This window comes from Lepisma saccharinum, chromosome 2 (assembly GCF_977018435.1).
Source record: "Lepisma saccharinum chromosome 2, izLepSacc3.1, whole genome shotgun sequence".
Lineage (NCBI taxonomy): Eukaryota > Metazoa > Arthropoda > Insecta > Zygentoma > Lepismatidae > Lepisma > Lepisma saccharinum.
The window spans coordinates 85440766-85452811 of NC_139230.1; the positions used below are offsets into that span (position 1 = coordinate 85440766).

General features: G+C 36.9%; 1 protein-coding gene across 5 annotated transcripts in view; it reads left to right on the top strand.

Annotated features, from left to right (window-relative positions):
• The first annotated feature begins 7104 nt into the window (after window positions 1–7104).
• Window positions 7105–12046, top strand: part of cos (kinesin-like protein costa) — a 181767-nt gene continuing 176825 nt past the window's right edge. The window contains exons 1-2 of one of the 5 annotated variants that reach the window (XM_083117474.1): window positions 7158–7235; window positions 10223–10356. The gene's annotated coding sequence lies outside the window, so the exon portion shown is untranslated. The other 4 variants (XM_083117472.1, XM_083117471.1, XM_083117469.1 and 1 more) reach the window with 4 other exon arrangements.

A 12046-nucleotide genomic window follows, 5' to 3' on the forward strand; every position in this document is an offset into this window, starting at 1 on the left:
AACGTGGACATGCGTAATAACATATGGAAAAACTGAAAAGGAGAAAGACGGACAAAAGAATGTAACAAAATGTACAGTAGTAACAAAGATGTCAGGAAACAATAGTTTAATATTGAACTTACACTTTGATGAAGTAGTTTTCTTTGTTATGATCTGAATTAAGTCCCTTTGCACAGCTCTCAACGTTGGAGTTCACAGAAGCTTTAATCGGCCAAGGTTGATTGATTTTGTTTATTTTACTTCGCCTTTCTGCCACTCTTGGCTAATGATGATATGATGAAATTGATGAAGAGACGCTCACAAAGGACACGTATGCCCAGACCGGATTCGAACCCGGTACCACTGGCGTCGTAGCGAAATGAGATAACCACTCCGCCACGGGGGTCGGCAAGGGTGGGGACAAACTCTCAGTGGTGATGTGAATCCCCTGTGGAAACATATGACCAGTTGCATTGAACAAGTTCCTGCATCACATTAGTTGCTCTCTCCTATTGTGATTTTTCCCAATGTTAATTGATTGCTTCCCAACTGAAATTTCAGTCCAACTAATTATAGTATGATCTTGAAGATCAGCACTATACGTGTTACAAAGTACTCTTAAAAAATTCCCAGTGAATTGGTCCAAATAAAGTGACAGAATTTCGAGGAGATGCCGAGCCTCTGTGGACCCACACACGGCTACGCCAATGTACGTAATTAAGTAAACACGTAGTGCTACAGCCCCTGAGGGCCAGGGCCCACCTACCGACTGGCGGCCTCACTTCCAGTCCCACCAGTTACGTGCGATCATCACGACAAACCCCTAATCTTTGTTGTAGGCTTCCGTGACTCGTTCGTAGCTTCCCAATTTCCTCACGATGGTGGGTGGCCACCATGGCCGTATTTAGAGGGGGGGGGTTTCTAGGGTTCAAACCCCCCCCGAAACTTCTGACATGTTGGATTAATGGAAGTTCAGAAACCAAAATATGTAACAAATTTTCAATTTTTTTTCGAAGCATCACAAAAATACATGGAGACAATGTTGAAACGATCGAGCTAGGATTTCATACATTTGGAATTCTGAAACTTGAGTGAAACAGGATTTATTCTCAGAATCGTAGCCCACCCGCGACACCTCCATTATCACTTCTGTTGTCATCTTTCCAGTGTTGCTCCCGCGTCACAAGGAATATAGACTGAAGATTCCCTTATGATTGTCCCAAAATTCCCTTTCCAGCTTTTAAATTCCCTGTCCGATAAAGTCGAAAATCCCCCTTGATAGGAGTTCAAACCTAGGATCTCCAGTTTTGTAGCGCATTTAGTTCGCGATTGAAGTTACAATCCATGCACCAGGCTAAGTTTTTAAAAAGAATAACTGGTTCCACACTTTTCAAAATTCCAAAAATTTAATTTTAAAGTCAAACAACAAAAGCTTTATGACTAAAATTTCCATCTAACTTTTCAAGCCTTTCTCTTGAAGGTATCTAAAGTCTAATGATGAAGTATAATAATTGTGCATTTCAGTACACACTGTATGAAACGTAAAAAAAAAAAAAGAAACTTGTGCTGGATCTGCTGGATTGCGTAAGCCCCCCTCAAGGATATAACAATAATATAATAATTATTATTATTAGTATTATTATGGAATAAAATTGTTTTATTATTATGAAATTTTAATTATTATTGTACAATTATTGTTATTATTTCTATTATTCAAATTTCTGGCGACGCCCATGGGAACAATTATGAATGAACACCCCCCCCGAATTTTTTTCCTGCCTACGGCCATGGTGGCCACCGGTCCCATACACAGGCCGAAATCTCAGCAGAAAAGTTGTTACTCTTCCCTCAGGAGACTCGAGCCTGCGTGCGTCCCGTAGACGGAGCCCAAAGCATGATGCATCAGACCATGCAGTCACGATGCAGAACAGCAGGCCCGTAGCCAGAATTTTATTTCGGAGGAAGGCTCATCCTTTATCAGCAGCTGCTATCTAAGGGCGAAAAAGTGGGGAATAGAACCCCTGAAGATGAATTTCTCAGTATATTACAAGTTATTGTACAAGATGTTTAATGTATGTAAAATTAATCACCGTTATACCCTGTTTTAATTACATATTTGTAGGATTTCGGAACGGTCTTCAGTCTCACCCCCCCCCCCCCGCCCCGGTCACGAGCCTTCGGGGGAAAAATATACATATGTGCTGATCCCTTATTCTGATTGGCGTTTTAAGAATAGAATTCCCTTCAGAGCATCTCTAAGACATGGTCTTTTAAAAATCAGTTCTAGAGAAGAAACCTTGTCCAATTCACGTTTTCAACTTGTTTCCGTGTGTAGTTTTTAAAGAAGAGGAAAGTTATCACAAATGGTAATCTGGTGAACAAGATCGACGTCGAATATGTAATTGAAACCAAAATTTTAATGTACGTACCACGATGTTTTTACTGACTGAAAAGTATTTGTTTCCTAATTCTGATTGAGCAGAGGGGCACCAGCCGCCACCAACCCTATGCTAATCGTTTGAGTATCTTGAGTTTCTGTTACTTTATATACAGATAGACTAATCGGGACTGGATCTACATTTATAGTGGGGTTGAACTAACTATTAGGCGTCCACCGGATACCAAACTCGGGACATTTCAAGGGTCACCTTTACCATTATGCTATAGGGGATGCAAAATATATCTGAAACTAAGAAGAAATTTTGAATGGAATGTAGAATGTAGCAGGCACCGTTCACACTGAGGGGGAAGAATACAGGAAATTCTCCCTCCCCTTTCCTAACCTGTAAATCTCTAATTTGATTCTCAGCGAAGGCAAGAATTTTATCCAATATTTTATATCACTTTTGTTATTGTTAATAAAGAATTCGAAGTAATAATTTGTCTTTAAATCTCAAGTTAGCAAGTCAGCCAAAATTATGTTTTTATACTAAATTTTACATTAATTGAAGATTTGCAAAGAAACAGTAAACCTTTTTGTTGGTTGGTTGATTTAGTGTTATAAGTCCACTTTATGCACAGTAAGGCTATTCGGGACTGGACCTACAGTTTAAAGTTGAATCCGAACCACCATGTGCCTCCACTGGGTATCGAACCTGGGACCCCTTGTATACAAGGTGATGACGCTACCACTGCGCCATCGGGGAGGCCAATGTAAACCTCTTCGTGATCGTTCCACTCCAAAAACAGATGTTTCTGTAAGAGCCACATCAAGTTTATGCTTGGAAGTAGTGATGTTCTATGACACACACACACACACACACACACATATATATACATACACACACACATGTATATGTAAGCAACGACAATATTATTATAACTTGGAGAGGATGTGATTTGCGAGCGGAACAAGCATGGGAATTTAACGAAGTTTCCTTGCGAATCATCAATTATGTATGCATGTGTGTATAAGTTAAGTTAAAATAAGTACGGTTACATTAAATTAATTAAAGTAGTATTAATTGACATATTCAAATTCATTAATATATTTTTATTATATGAATAGGTAAAAAGGCGGTATAACGATAGTGATATAACATCATGTATTCATTATCTACCTAAGGTCGGCAAAATTTGTAATAAAAATAAATAAAGGAACTGTCCTGGCAAGGAAATTAATGTGAAGTAGATAAAGAATTGAATATTTATTGAATATCAAAAAAGGACGTTAGATTCAATTGACGAAAAGTAAAATTCCTGGTAATATTTTATGCATATTGTTATACGTAGTATATGTACCGCCGAAGCGAGTAATAAATCTTCTTTGGTACTATCGTTCAAAGTCGTATGATCCCAATATAATCCTTGCCTTGCCTTCCAATAAGTTCTGCGAAAATAAGTAACCATGTATTAAATAAGTATATTTTCATTATTTAATTGTAGTTATTATATTATTTAGTTATTTTCATTATTTTGAACTTAATAAGTCTTTCAAAATACGTCCTCGGCGGTAAGGTTCGATATAAAGTGTCGCTGATTCCAATTCACGGTAAATATGCTCTGCTTCTCTACACCTAAACATACACAAAGGGATGGTCTTCCTGCTTTCTTGGTTTCTTGCCTGGTAAAGAGGCAATAATTCAAGCAGTGACAGCTAAGAGACCTTTGCCGAGGAGGAGACGGAACCCAGCTCTGCAGAGGATTCAAACACCCGCGCGAACTAGCCCTCTCCGTCAGCCTGGGGCAATTTTGCAACAGAGGCATGTAGTGGCCAAGTGGCGAACCGCTTGCGATTTCAGAACATGCTGGCGGCCATATCTTTCGCCGTTGATAATACATGAGTTTTTTAAACAATCATTTTGGGCTGTGCAAGTGTCTTTTGAAAGAAAAGCCCATTCTAGATTGGTCATAAAAAAATTGAGCATTACGTTAGTATGCATCATAATGGCCACTTTCGTTTGTGCTACCCGCAAATCGCAAAATTATTCTGTGCTTATTTACGTATTTTCTTATGGGAAATTGAAAAAAAATAATGCAATTTGTGCAAATTTATCAAATCGAAATTGCATAAATGTGTCATGTACTCAAAGTTTCATAAAGTAAGTTCACATCTACTTCGTGTTTTCCGGCAAATTTTTGTCCTAAAACTTTATATCCAACAAAAACAAAACAAAAAAAAACATGTTAAATTTAAGTGCTTTTCACGGCGACCTTCGCCTACCTCCACCGCCCTCTTAATGGATTGCAAGAGTAGCGAAAATTGAAATAGGCAATCTGGTGAAGTTTGGATGAGTCGCGGCTTGTTTCATGAGAAAATTATTATTATTATTATTATTTTAATAAAAATAATGTTAATAATAATAATGTTACTAATAATGTTATTATAACATTATTAATATTATTGTTATTATTGATTTGCTTTATTTTACATCGCTTCTTGTGCCACTTTTGGCTAATTTGCGAAGATGGAGATGAGTGATGGCATGATGAAAATGATGAATGGATACTAGCAAACATCCATTCTCAAGCCGGGATTCGAACCCAGGACTAACATTATTATTACTATTAGTAGTGGTAGTATCGAAGACGTTATTATCCTCGTAAATTACGCAAAAAAGGGTTTGCAGTTTGTGCTAAAGCATTTTTGATCGAACAAACGATTTGAATTATTTTTAACACGTTCAATTTCATATTAATAACGGAAATCAAGCACAGAAAATGCTTGATAAATGCATTCCAAGTATAATTCTTCTTTACATTAATATAACTTTCATGCACGTTCGCATACATGCAACGTGGAGTGACTAAATTGTGTACGTATTCAAAGTTTCTTTAATAAATATATATACAGCACAGCATATATTATTTAAATACATTACACAACCAATTCATTCATCTCACAATAGACCAACAGCAAAAATTACATAAATTGTCTCTCAAATGTGCATGCTTCTTTTCCTCACTTACAATTATGTATTATTCTTTACCAGATTCACAAGAATAAAGCACCTAAATTGTAAAAAATATATAAGTAAATAATAATAAATTTAGAATAAAATTTGTTTATTCATTACTTTAGTAATTATTTATTGTATAACATTTATAACAGTTATAGTTATTATTATTATTTCTACTATTCTACTTTTATTACTAGCCTTTACCCCCTACAAAAATTTGACTTCACAATGTCGAAAATTATACATTTTACTGTTGTAAATTCAATGTTTATAATTTATGTAAGCTTTATTTCAACTTGAAGAAGTCTTACTAACACGAAACTATTTGTAGAAGATCAACATTGTCTTGGAAAAGACTACTATTTTCCCGTAAATCTTCATCCAAAGGATCAGGGAACTTGCCAATCTTTTCTAGGCACCTTTGATTCTCTATATCACTCAAAAGTTTCAAGTGATACATTTTGTATCCGATCTTTTATAAGGAAATATGTTCAGTGACGATCTGTATTCCACTTATTTACATCGGAAAATTGCCCAAACCGGAAGTTCTTTCCCCGCCATCTATAATAGAATTGTCTGATCAATTATTTTTTGTTTACTCAGGAATAAACCCCATAGTTTTAAGATTGTTTGTTGTAACCCGAAACAAAAAAGGACGAAAATATGGGGGGAAATGTCTGCTTAATATAAAGAAAACATATGTTAATATTAAGTTATCGGATAGGGCATAGTGTATAATAATATATATCATGCGCTTACTCACTTAATACATTTATTTCTTGGTAGTGTCTGCTGTCACGTTCTTTTTCTGCTGGAACCTCAAAAAAGATACTCGTGGCGGCAGACTCGGTCTTTGTCTTATCGTGATTTCATCATGCTATGTATGCAATTACGTCTGTAACACATACTGTGAAGTTGTAGCGATTACTTTCACAAAAATGTTTTAAGATTATGTCACTTAGCACTCTTCTAATAATAAACCTAAATGTTCTCGTAGTTAGGTTAGGTTCTGCTAGCATTAAAATAATATCGCTAAATGCTTTCTAAAGAAAAAGGTTCTAAATTACCTGTACATTCATTCCCACTAATCATAAACTTGCATTTCTCTCTTCTCAATCTGTTCTAAGATTTGTAGCATCCTCTTAGCAGACGAATTACGTGGCAGGAGCAAATTTGAAGCTTATTCTTACTGCTGACACGTGCGTGGTAGCAGACTCGGCCTTCTTTCTTTGTAATTTGGTGAATTTTTCCGATTCCTACTCCCGACGTTGAATTACACATACTCGCAAGTCGCAACAAGAGGAAACATAAAAGCGTAGTGTAAAAATCTAAATATTTTGTATTATAGACCCATGGCAGCTAGGGACGACCCAAATTAAATTACGTCAATTTTAGTACTCTTTGTGCCTAAACTATACTAGCCCGTCCGAGCTACCCTGCTGTTGCGCTTTAATATATTAATTCTTAGGTTCAGGAGAATGTAATTTTCGGAAACATATGACTTGCTACATAATCTTAATGGTTTGCTAAATACATTTTTGTGATCGATTTACACGAGAAATTCTTACCTTCGTTGAAAATAACGTTTGAATAGCCATCCTATCGCGCTTCAATGTAAAGCTTAGGGCAACCAGATGACGAACGAAATTCTTTAGGGACACAACAGGGAAAGTTTGGGCGCTGTAGTTTGGCATTGAACATGGGCAGCGTCCGAACTTTTCGAAATATTCGATCATGAATTTACTAATATGTCAATCGAAATCAATCGTAGTAGTATGTCTATGATCGAAACACGAGAGCGCTGAAAATTTGCTCTCATTCATTGGAAACATGATTGGAAATAAGATGGCAACGCTGGTAAGAAATCTCGTCTCGTAAATGTGTAAACAGTAGGATATCCAGCATTTTAACGTCATGTTTAAATCGACAAGAATTCGCTTGTCAGTATTTAATAATATCGGTAAAATATGTCATTGGATCTCCCGAGGATTGTTACCTTTCTTCCTATAATTAGGAAACCATTTCGAAATATTACAGGTACCGGTATGTTTATAATCTACTTTGTCCGTTTTATGATATTTACAAATATTTCTATTTCTAGAAAAATACGTGAATGAAGTTGTAAATTTATCAAAGTTTATGTGTTTGTCTATTAAAACATTTGAAAAGCATACAATGTGCACGTAAAATACTTTGTCAACCTTGCGTAGCGGCAAAATTTGAAGGAGTTTCTGTTACGTGCCAGGAAAGAAATTACTTGAAATTGGAAAAGTTAGAAGCCAAGGTACATTGTATCCGTGATTGGATATCGAAATAATTTTCAAGTAGAAGTGTTGAGTCCCGTTTACGGGCGTCTTCATCCTCCTTCCTCTCGAAATTATTGTGACTTACTTTCATTCCTTGCAGATTTACTGTTGTAGAAGCGATATCAAACAGTTTTCACAGCGAATAGGTGCTGTGAAATATATTTTGGCATATTTCATGCATTAAAAGCTACATGAACCAGGGAAATCCATACATAACAACAATTACGAGTGAATGAAGAACAAAATTCTGTGCATGGAAGGAAGCTCGAACCTGAATACCAAACCTAACCGCAATCGCAGTAAAGAAAAACATTAGGTAAATGTTTACTATCCTTCGGACACCTATGGGGCTATGTGTCAATGGTTCGTGGGGCTATGCGAGAATGGTGTGTGGGGCTACGAATATTTTTTTCGAAACCAATTTTTAACTATTCTCACTTATGCGTGGCCCTACCTAACCTAACCTTACCGGAAATGGTTCGTGGGGCTATGTACGAAATCTGTCCGAAGGATAGTAAACAAGTACCAAAACATTAATTTAGGAAAGGAGATCGAACCCACGGTAAAATTTTTGTATCCCCAAAACGTATTTCTTCAATTTTACAGGAGAAAGTACTTACCGAAATGGCTTTATTTATACTTTAGGAAGGTGTTGGAAGTTTGTTTTCACCTCGTTGAAATTTTTTTGCCGGTAAATCATGTAATTTTCGACATTAATGTCACTCCGATGCACGAAAGCTGTTCCCTTGATGTCCGTCTACTACGTGAACCAAATATTTGCGAGCGTTTCATGATGTAACAACCGGTCAGTGTTTCCAAATACACGGTTTTGTAACTGTGTAACAGTTCTAGAACGTAAATAAACGTGAGTTACTGTTCATCATTTCTGATTACGAACTTGCGACAACATGACGTGCACATAATCAGTGGCGTGCTCAATGTGAGGTTGATGGGGGCTATAACCCCCCCTTTCGCCCAGTATCTCTAAGGCTATTTATGAATGGTTCGTGGGCTATTTATGAATGGTTCGTGGGGCTATCCGTGAATGGTTCATGGGGCTATTTATGAATGGTTCGTGGGGCTATATATGAATGGTTCGTGGGGCTATATATGAATGGTTCGTGGGGCTATCCGTGAATGGTTCATGGGGTTATCTGTGAATGGTTCATGGGGCTATTCGTGAATGGTTCATGGGGCTATTCGTGAATGGTTTGTGGGGCTATTCGTGAATGGTTTGTGGGGCTATCCGTGAATGGTTCGTGGGGCTATTTATGAATGGCTCGTGGGGCTATTTATGAATGGCTCGTGGGGCTATTTATGAATGGTTCGTGGGGCTATCTGTGAATGGTTTGTGGGGCTATTTATGAATGGTTTGTGGGGCTATCCGTGCATGGTTCGTGGGGTTTTCGAACCCGAAAAAAATTTCTAATTTTGAAAAACAAATTTAACTATGTTTCCTAACCTAACAGAACCTAACCTAACCTTGCCGTGCATGGTTCGTGGGGCTATTTATGAATGGTTCGTGGGTCTATCCGTGCATGGTTCGTGGAGTTTTCGAACCTGGAAAAAATACAAAATCAGTAACACGAAAGTTGGTATTTTTCTATGAAGAAGGGTGCAACACTGCATAACCACTCATCATGGACTACGCTAGTCAAGATTTCTCCGCCATATCGCGTGTAACGCAAGCAAAAGCGAACAAAATAAAAATACTCGATATTTCGAAAATTGAGATTATTTGCCTGCAAAAAACGAAACGCGAAATAGAAGAATCCTTACGAATGCAGAATATGTAAGTATCAATGTGAAAAATACGAAAATAAGGGAATTAGAGATGTTTGGTGGTTACCGAAATTTTAATAAACGGATTTATCCGTTTTAATGCGAAAACATGTCGTTTTCTGCGAAAATCTCTGTCCGACACGCTGTTTCTGCTGCCGCCATTTGCTTTCTGCACGAGAGTACAATGTTCCGTGTGTTAAGATGATGCAACCCCATAGTCAGTGTTTCAGCCTCGCCGTGTTTTCACTAGAACATGACTTGTAGAGTATTTTTTTTTTTAACTATGCTTGCCTAACCTAACTTAACCTAACCTTACGGAAAATGGTTTTTGGGGCTAACGTCAATGGTTTGTGAGGCTAGCATCAATGGTTTGCGATGTATTAGCATAATTTTTAATCCAGGCATGAAAGTAGGTATTTTCCGGTAAACGAGGTTGCAACACTGCATAAATCCACAAAACACATTCACAACGTGCCCTGTACCAGTACGCTATCGCCTGCCATAATGTATTACAGAATTGAAATAACAAGTAACAGTAAGTACTCGTAAATGTAAGAAATAGACATTATCTTAGTTAGAAATGCATTATTCCACCTTAGGAAATGTTCCGCATTCCAAAATAATACATTAGCAATGTAAAAAAGTGTGATATATAAGATTTATAGGTGTTTCCCTTATACTATAATAGTACTGACTACAATGCTAAATACTCACAATAAAGAGGCATACTGAATATTTACTACTTCTTTCTTCCAGAATAGTGTTTCTTCCTGTTCATTCCCAACTGGATGTTTTGTTGACAGCTGGAATTTGTAGAATATTGCTTAGGAAATGGACTAGTGCTGTTTGCAGATGTTGGTTATCATATATTTTTCAGAATTCAGTGTTTGGTAATGGTTCCGATTGTTTTATGATTTTTTTCAAATTATCCTAGCAGGAAGACTAATTATCGTAGAATTTTGGCAATCATTGTCACACGAAATTTGAACCTTCCTTAAAGTAATGAGCACTGTTTGAATTTCGAAAAAAGTTATATAGTATGTTGATAAAAGCAACTTAAAAATTACCTTTCGCAAGCATGCATGCTTCCCATGGAGAATGTTTATACCATTGAAAGCAACTGTAAGTATCATAGACTAGTGGGAATTAATGTGGAAGTAAATGAGAACGTTAGTAGAATGCATTTAGTGACTTTATTTTAATGCTAAGAGAACCAAACCTGGCCTGCCTAACCTAACTACGAAAGTATATATTGAACAAAATCTTAAGTAATCACTAAATCTCCGCAGTATGTGTTAACAGAAGTAAATCGAAATCATGCACATCTTCCGATCGATTTTTCTCCTCTTCTGAGCCTGGGCTTCGCATATAGCCTAGAATATATGCCTCTGTTAATCATAGTACACAGGCATTTTTTACGTAGTTCGATTTTATTTATGTCTGTTAAAACACACTTCAGAATTTTAGTGATCACTTACTGCATCTTGTCCGGAGAATGATTTTTCCCTTCCATACACTCCTATTTTTGTTTGCGAGCTGCCATCTGTTTATTGTCATCATGGACATGGAGTGCTGCTGTCATCTACTTCATGTGTGTGGGGTGCGAAGGGGTATTTCTCCGCTAAATGCTTTCATTGTTAGGTTAGACAGGTCAGGTTTAGGAATCCTAGCGTTAATAAATTATTCATAAATTCTCTTGTTGTTAGTTGAGTCAGGGTTAAGGCTGTTAGCATTAGAATAATGCTTCCAGCAGCTTATCACATAATATTTGTGTTCTTGAGCATGAGACCCGCTTCCAGTTTCACATGAAAATCCGCTAAAACCTGTGTCTGAGGCAACCAGGAACCAAGAACACCTCGTTTAAGCTACATTTTACATCATAATTTCTCTAATAAATAATACTCAATGAAGCTTTTAACCCGTGATTGGTCACGGGGGAGGCCCACGCTCGCTTTAAATTTTAATGAAGTGCCATTTTTAACAGTATTTAAAATATTGGCCTGTGGTGCTCTCTAGTTGACTTTTAGAGTTTCACAAGCAACCTGATCACATTTTTATGAGATGACGTAAACGGCATTATTAGAGAGTCCATTGTTGTGGAAATAGTGTTGTCAGAGTGAGCGCAGAGCTCTAACGCAACGGATTACGTTATATATTTTTTTATTTACATTTGTGCATTATTTAGTCAATAGGCCTGTTCTGTTTCTAGTGAGTTTTTGTATCTCTATGTTCTTGTTGTGAATAGAAAATTTGAAAAGTGTCGCAGTGATTTTATATCATATCAGATTTATGGAGATCAGATGGAACTACCCCAGAGGAACATGTGCTTTTTGTTAACGCTGAGACTTGTTGGCTTTGACGATGTATACTATGCTGTTTGAAAACAAATAAACATTTTGAAACAAAAATGTAATGAATAAGAAGGATTATGATAAACAGATCATTACAAGTACAAAAAATAAATTTAAAAAAATTATATTACTGTGAAATATGCCTGAAAAGCAAGGGTGAGCACCGCGCTCACCCGCGACCGATGGCGTGACTCGAGTGAGCGTGACCGATCACGGGTTAACTGTGCTT